The 7913-nt window shown below is 41.9% G+C and overlaps 1 pseudogene; it reads left to right on the top strand.

The window, feature by feature from the left end:
• The first annotated feature begins 7562 nt into the window (after positions 1-7562).
• Positions 7563-7913, top strand: LOC102859868 (annotated as a pseudogene).

Raw genomic sequence — 7913 nt, 5'->3', positions numbered from 1 at the left:
ATAGCACCTAACAACAATAAGCGAGTCAGGAAACTTAGACGATAACTGTTCTACTCCATCCAAAACACATCAATAAACATTAGTCTCTCTCTTAAAACACTTTTTTAAAACCCCCCACACGCCATAAGATGAAGGTAAACAACCCAATTGAAAAATGGGCATAGGATATGAACAGATACTTCACTAAGAAAGACATTCAGATGGAAAACAAACACATGAAGAAATGTTCAAAATCCTAGCTTAAAGCTCTCTTAAAGAGAGATGCAAATAAAAACAATTATGAGATATCATCTCACTCCAATAAGGATAATAAAAAAAAAAAGAATAGCAAAATTTAATGGAGCAGCAAACAACAAATGCTGGCGAGGTTGTGGAGAAACTGGAACTCTTATTCACTGTTGGTAGAAATGTAAAATGGTGCAACCACTGTGGTAGGCTGTATGGCACTTTCTCAAAAAGTTTCAAATAGGAATAACCGTTTGACCCAGCAATTCTACTACTGGGAATATATTCTAAACAAACCAGAACTTCCACCCAACGAGATATATGCACACCCATGTCTATTGCTACTTTGTTCACAATAGCAAAGAGTTGAAAACAACCCAAGTGCCCTTCAACAAACAAATGAATAGAGAAGCTATAGTATATTCACATAGTGGAATACTATGCTGCATAGAAAAACAAGGAACTCATGAAATATTATACAAAATGGATGACCCTGGAGGACAATATGCTGAGTGAAATATCTCAGTCACAAAAGGACAAATGCCCACAATGTCACTGTTATAAACAGGACTGACATCAGATTTGGGGGGAAGCTAAGAAAAGAGGAGATAAATTTATGATTGTTACATGTCTTTGAGAAAAGTTAATAAAGAATAGTGTAAAGATAAAGAAAAGAAAAGAGGAAATAATGTACACTGCATTGAAGCAGTTGAGGAGAAAACTCTTTAAAAGGGACATATGATTAGGTATTATTTTCATGGCAAGAGTCCAGAATAAGAGATACATAGTAAAGTGGACTGATGGGGAGGGGGATAGTATAACAATGATTTTTTTTTCTTCTCAAAGAGGAAAATGAATTAGGGGTGAGGAGTGGGCAGGGAGGTAAATGTGCAACAATGAATGAGTGGAAATCCAAGTTCTCTATAATCTTTCATTAAAATTTCAAAAAAAAAAGCAACCCTCAAACTACTGTCTACTAGATCCCAAGTGATAGTGGCCCTCCATTGAGTTTGTAAAGCCATAAATTATGGCATGAGGAGACTGTTCATCTTCCTTCCATAGAGCTGCTGGTGGCTTCTAGTTGCCTGGAACATGCAGCACCACTCATTCAGACATTGCTACTGCAACTCCTCAACCCCGACACCGTTGTCGTTGTTGTCGTTGTGGTGGTGGTGGTGGTTGTTAGGTGTTGTCAAGTTGAGTATGACTCATAGTGCCCTTGTGAACAATGGATCTGAACCCCGTCCTATCCTGTGCCATATTCATACTTCCTGGCACATTAGTCACCATGTCAATCCACCTGGTTGAGGGTCTTCCTTTCCTTTAGTGTCGCTCTAGCCCTCCAAGCAAGCATCATGAAACTAAAAAAAAAAAAGCCCCTCCTAGCAACATGCCAGAAGCATGTGAGGAAAAACCTCATCATCCTGGCCACCAAAGAGCACTCTGGCTGCACCCTCTCCAAAACGTATTTGTTTGGGGTTCTTTGGGAGCTGTACATGGGATGTGCAGTGCACCTCTCCAGCACCACAACTCAAAGGCATCAGTTCTTCTCTGTCATCCCTATTCATTGTTCAGCTCTCAGATGCATAGCAAATGATTGAAAAGACTATGGCTTGAATGAGATGCACGTTAGTCTTTAAACGGACATCATTACTCCTCAATAATTTGGAGACATTGTTGGTATTAATTTGGAGACGTTGTTAATATTATGTACCTTCAATTCAGGCTTGACTCACTGCTGACCCTCCAGTAGGTTTTCAGAGGCAGTTAAATCTCATGGGAGGAAATTGCTCATCTTTCTTCCAGTGAGCAGCTGGTGGATTTCAACTGCTTATCTTTGGGCTGTCAGCAAAACTCCTTACCATTAGCCCACCAGACCTCCCATCACCAACACTTGTCATTGTTATGTGCCCACCCATTGTAACCTTATGAATAATGTCTTCAAACCCTGCCATATCCTTAGCCAACTTTACCATCGCTGGCACATCTGCCCCCATTACCACAGTCAGTGTATCAATTCATCTCATCCAAGGTCTTCCTTTTCTGTGCTGACCTTCTTCCTTTCCAAACATGATGTCTCTCTCCAAGAACTCCTCCTGGCTACATGCCCACATTATGTGAAATGGAACTTCAAAATCCTTGCATCCAAGGAGTAAACTGGTTTTACCCTCTCCAGAAGAGGCCTATTTAATTCTCTTGGCAGTTGGTGTTACGTTCAATACTCTTCTACAGCTCTACAATTCAAACACATTAATTCTCCTTCGATCATCCCTAGTCATTGTCCACCTCTCTGAGGCGTAGCAAGTTATCAAGAAAACCATGGCTTGTATCAGGTGCACCATAGTCTCTAGACTGAGATCATTTCTCTGTAGCACTCCAGAAGGATCCTTTACAGTAGATTTTCTCAATGAAGCTCATTTTTTAAATTTCCTTACTACTGGTGCCAAGAGTGTTGACTGTGGATCTAACCAACACTAGCAAAGGCAAAAAGGGGAGCATCAGGTCCACCCAGGTAACAATGAGGTGCTCCAGCAGATAGCCTCTCTTTGGGATGGTGTCAGAGAAAGGTAAGTAGAGTCCAGACTCTCATCCAATCAGTCATTCTTTGCTCTGCAGTGTCAATGGACAGTGTCAATGAGAAGATTGACATCCTTCATCCAGCCATAATCACGAGCTCCTTCCCACTCTCAGATATTAGTGCAAGAAGAACGGAAAATGTGGGCTTATTCCCACACTTGACAATAACTGGATGATACTAACAGTACTCCCTTTCTCATTCCCTCACTCTCACTGCAGCAGTGCCAAAAGAAGCCAGCAGAAAAGAAGTTTACAATAAGATCCAGGGTCTCATAACAGAGTATCCAAAGCATTCAGGCTACAGCTGAAAGTTAAGAACCAGTAATACTGGGAGAGGACACTTCAGACTCAAATCTATCCTTTTAAAAATTTTTTTATTTTAATGAACGTTTACAGAGACTTTGGATTTCCATTCATTAATTGTTGCATTTTTCTCCTTCCCCACCCCTCCCCACCCTATTCATTCTTCTCTTTGAAAAGTAAAAGCAAAATTCTTTCATTGTTATACAATCCCTTCTCACAAGTCCAAAATCTATCCTTTTAAGACTTTTCATTTAAGTTGTAAATAAAGACAAAAAGAAAACAGAACAGAAGGCAGAGGACAGAATTGTGAACTGAAAAATAGAACAGTGAAAATGATCTCATTTCAAAGCAGTGCTAGCTTTCAAGCACACCCTCATCCAGGAGGACAGTGTTTCTAGCCCACCAAGAAAGACTGATTTTAATGCCTCTTGGTGGAGAAATGAGGTCCAGCTGTGAATCAGAAGGAAAGGTGAAAGCTGAAGAAACAGATATCCCAACACTTATCCTGCCTACATCACCTCTGAATTCATCCAAGTCTACAGGCTCCAGGCATTTTACACTGCCAACTTTCCTTTCTTCCCTAGGGCTCCAGTTAACAGCAGCAAGGGGCTTGAGCATGGCGGAGATCTCATGAGAATGGCATGGGAGAGGGCCAGGTTCCAACCTGCTGTTCAGACTCACTATGAGTTTATCATCTACTTAACAACACCTAACAGCAAATGTTTGTAGTGCTCTTTTACCATAGTTGTGTGACTTTAAAGAACAGATATTTACTCTCTCATGGATCTGGAGGCTAAAAGTCCAAATTGAGCTCTCAGGACCATCAATTTCTCCCTTGCCAGAAGAAGCCCAAGCATTTGATGATTACATCTGGCTTGTCCAGTATGGACTTGCTTGTCTTTATGTCTTAACTGATCTTTATATTTACATTTAAGGTACATCCTACAATGATATGTCCTTGTTAATACAAAAAAGAAAATTCTACTTCTAAGCAGGATTGCATCCATTGGTAATAGAGTATAGGACTCCTAACACATATTCAGGAGATAGAATTTCATCTGTAAAACCCCCTAAGAGTAACCAGTGAGGGACAATATAGCTGATGTATCTGTAAATCTTTCTACCCCAAGGCATTTGGAGCAGTTGTTGTAAGGAATCACCTTGCATAAAGCACCCTAAAGGGAAGTCAGTTGCCCCTCCAAGTAAGCTGAAGGATGCACCAGAGTCCCTTCATTCACTACAGCCTTCACCACATGGAGACCATCAATCTCACAGCTGTATCAGGAAGAAGTCAATGTTCAAGGATGGAAAACGAAACCCTTCCCAGAACGGGCGGCACCATGTTAGCCTATGATCTTTGGGTGATTTAAACATTGCTAATGTTAAGTGCCATTGAATCAACTCCTTCTCACAGAGACACTAAGTCCAACAGAACAAAACCCTGGCCAGTCCTGCACCTTCTTACACCATCCCTGCTGAGCTCAAGCTCATTGTGGCAATCACTGTGTCAAGCCATCCTATTGAGGAGCTATGTTGTTGATTCTATAAAAGGAGATAAATCAATAATCATCAAACCAGTTGAGGTCAAGTGTGTCCAATTCATGGTGAGCCATGCATGTCACAGTAGAATTGTGTTTCAAAGGGCTTTTAGTAGCCAATTTTTCAGAAGTAACTTTTCTGGATGGACTTGAACCTTTAGACTTTAGAGGGAGATGGTAAGCTTGAACAACAGCTGAGGTTTAGTTTTCTTCCAGGCAAAGACAACACACTCAAAGCAAAGGGCATTTCATTTAAAGAAATAAGGAATATGGCTTGACCTACACCCTAGTATTATAGACTCATTTATCCATACGAGCTCTGGTGGCCTAGTGAGTGTTAAGAGGCAGTGATGCAATCCCAAAGGCACACGGTTTGAACTCACTAGCTGCTCTGTGTGGGGGGAAAAACATGGGCAGTCTCCTCTCCTGTGATAAATGTCCGTGAAAACCCACTGCAGGGTCAGCTATGAGTCAGTTCTGACTAGACAGCACACAAAAACACCACCACCTGGTGTTTTGGACTAATTAATTGCTGCAATCAGCTTTATAAAAAAACTGAGATCAAAGTGTGCTCCACAAAACTTTCCAGAAGTCTTCACCCAGAGGTGCTCAGTCTAATGAATTCTAAATTAAGGAAAGTTTATATCACATGTATTAATAACATAAACATTTTGCCTCTTCCCCTCCCTTTTCCCCCAGGGTTAATTTAAATACAGGGACTGTGGGAGGGGATGTGATGAACAGCTCCCTTTTGCTGTTTTTCTAACATTACATGTTCTTTCATATCGTTGCTAGCACAGTGTGATGACCAAAACAAACCAGGCCTGTTTGTTCAACTTCATTCTTGGCTTCTGAACAATAGTGGGAATAAAGCCCACAGGAAAAATTGGCCTCAAGACGTATCATTATTGCTTATTAGGAAATCTACCCAGAGAACTGAAATTTAAAGAAAAGAAAAAAAAAGAACTGAAAAAAAGCTGCTGTCTTTTTTTTAGGAGGTAAAAATTAGTCTCTCTGAAGGAATTTGTATCTCTAAGTGTTATTTAGTTCCTCTATTTTGAACTCTTCAGATACCTCCTAAAAATTGTCCTATGGGATTTCTTCTTAATTACCTGCAAGATTCCGTCAAATTAGTGCCATCACCTTGCTAGAAGACTCATCAAATTTCCCAGTGAGTAAATAAATGAAAGAATTTCCCTGTGGTGGAAAAGATGGATTAATTAATTCCATTTTTAAAAGAATCTTTATCCTGGATGCCTGGGGCTGTCTTTCTCTGTACTCACATTGCTAACTTCAAAGGGGGGAAAGAAGGTCTTGAGATTTCTCTTACCATGTTGTTGTTGGTATTGTTGCTATGTGCCTCGGGTAGCTTGTGACTCATAGTGACCCTATGTACAATAGCCCTAAACCCTGCTCTATCCCTTGTCAATCTCACTGTCTCAAACACACCTATCCCAGTTATCCCAGTGAAGGAATCAATCCATCTCATCAAGGGTCTTCCTCTCCTGCGCTGTCCCTCCACCCTCCCAAGCATGACATCCCTCTACAAGGACTGGGCCCTCCGTGCAACATGTCCAAAGTATGTCAGATGAAGCTTCAGAATCCTTGCCTCCAAGGAGCAGCCTGGCTTCACACTCTGCAGGACGAACTTGTTTGTTCTCCTAGCAATCTATGGTACATTCAATACTCTTCTCCAGCACCAAAGCTCAAAGGCATCAACTCTCCTTCTGTCATCCCTAGTCATTGTCCAACTCTCTGAAGCATAGCAAGTATTGGCAAATCATCCTTCTGCAATGCAACTAGAGTCCTCAGGGGCTGAGAAGAACATTAAAAAAGACATCTCAGAAGGTTGCGTACTTCTCTCAAGGATCCTATGCACAGGCACTTTGAAGTAGTGCAGTAAATGTAGGAGTAAAAGTCTACTTTTCACCTTGAATGGTTCAAAGCTAGCTGTTTCTGGATATGACAGTGAGCATGAACTCTGTGCTATGTTTGGAGCCTTGGTGGTATAGTAGAATAAGTGTTGGACTGCTAACAGAAAGGTCTGTGGTTTGATCAGGCAGTTAGTCTCCTCTCAGAAAGAGTTGCAGAGTGCCCTCTGGTGGCCTAGTGGCAAGAAGCTGCACTGCAATCCAGAAAACACGTGGTTCTGGTTCGAATACACCAGATGCTCTGCTGGAGAAGGAGGGGCAATTTTTTCCTGTGCCAGTCGGATCCAATTTGATGGCATACGACATTTTTAAAAAACAAAGAGAGTTAAAGAATTTGAAATCTGATGGTCACTGTGAATTGGAGTACTGGCTTTGGTTTCTAGCTTTTGATATTGTAATCAGTATGGGCTATAAAGCATAAGAAAGACTTGAAGCGCTTGCTGCAGATGGGCAAGGACTGTAGTCTTCAATACGGATTGAAGCTCAATAGCAAGAAGACAAAGATTCTCACCACTGGGTCAATTGGCAGCACCATAATAGATGGAGAAGAGATTGAGGTTGTTAACAATTACAGCTTGCTTGGCTCCACAATCAACACTCTTGACACCAACAATCAGGAAATGAAAAGACAAATTACACTGGGAAAATCTGCTGTCAGGGACTTCTCCAGAGTACTGAAAAGCAACGATGTCAGTCTAGAAACTAAGGTGCACCTGACCCACTCCATGGTCTTCGCTTTTAGTTGCTACACATCAGACAGCTGGACAATGACTAAGGATGGCAGAGAAGATTTGACACCTTTGAGATGTGGTGCCAGAGTAGAGTCTTGAACATACCATGGACCACAAAGAAAACAAACAGGTCTGTCTTGGAAAGTGTGAAACTCAATGGCAGAATACAACAGCAACATAAAACATATGGTTAAAAATAAAAGCTGTCTGCAGTTGCTGTCGTGTCTTCCGAGCCATGTTGTCTTTCTGCCAACCGGATGGCCTCCCAGAACCATGACCCAGCCACAGGCAGCGTTGTTGCCTCCCAAAAAGGTGCAGAGCCTAGCGGGGGCGCTGCCCGGGGCTCCGTGGGCAAGAGGCTACAGCAGGAGCTGATGACCCTCATGATGTCTGGCAACAAAGGCATTTCTGCCTTTCCTGTATTCGACAACCTTTTCAAATGGATAGGGACCATCCATGCAGCCGCTGACACAATATATGAAGACCTGAGGTATAAGCTCTCCCTAGAGTTCCCAAGTGGCTACCCTTACAACGTGCCCACAGCGAACTTCCTCATTCCCTGCTACCATGCCAGCGTGGACACTCAGGGTAACATCTGCCTAGACATC

This window comes from Elephantulus edwardii, unplaced genomic scaffold, assembly GCF_000299155.1.
Source record: "Elephantulus edwardii isolate Elephantulus edwardi_28Jun2011 unplaced genomic scaffold, EleEdw1.0 scaffold00137, whole genome shotgun sequence".
Classification (NCBI taxonomy): Eukaryota; Metazoa; Chordata; class Mammalia; order Macroscelidea; family Macroscelididae; genus Elephantulus; species Elephantulus edwardii.
This window is presented reverse-complemented; position numbering and strand designations above follow the sequence as displayed.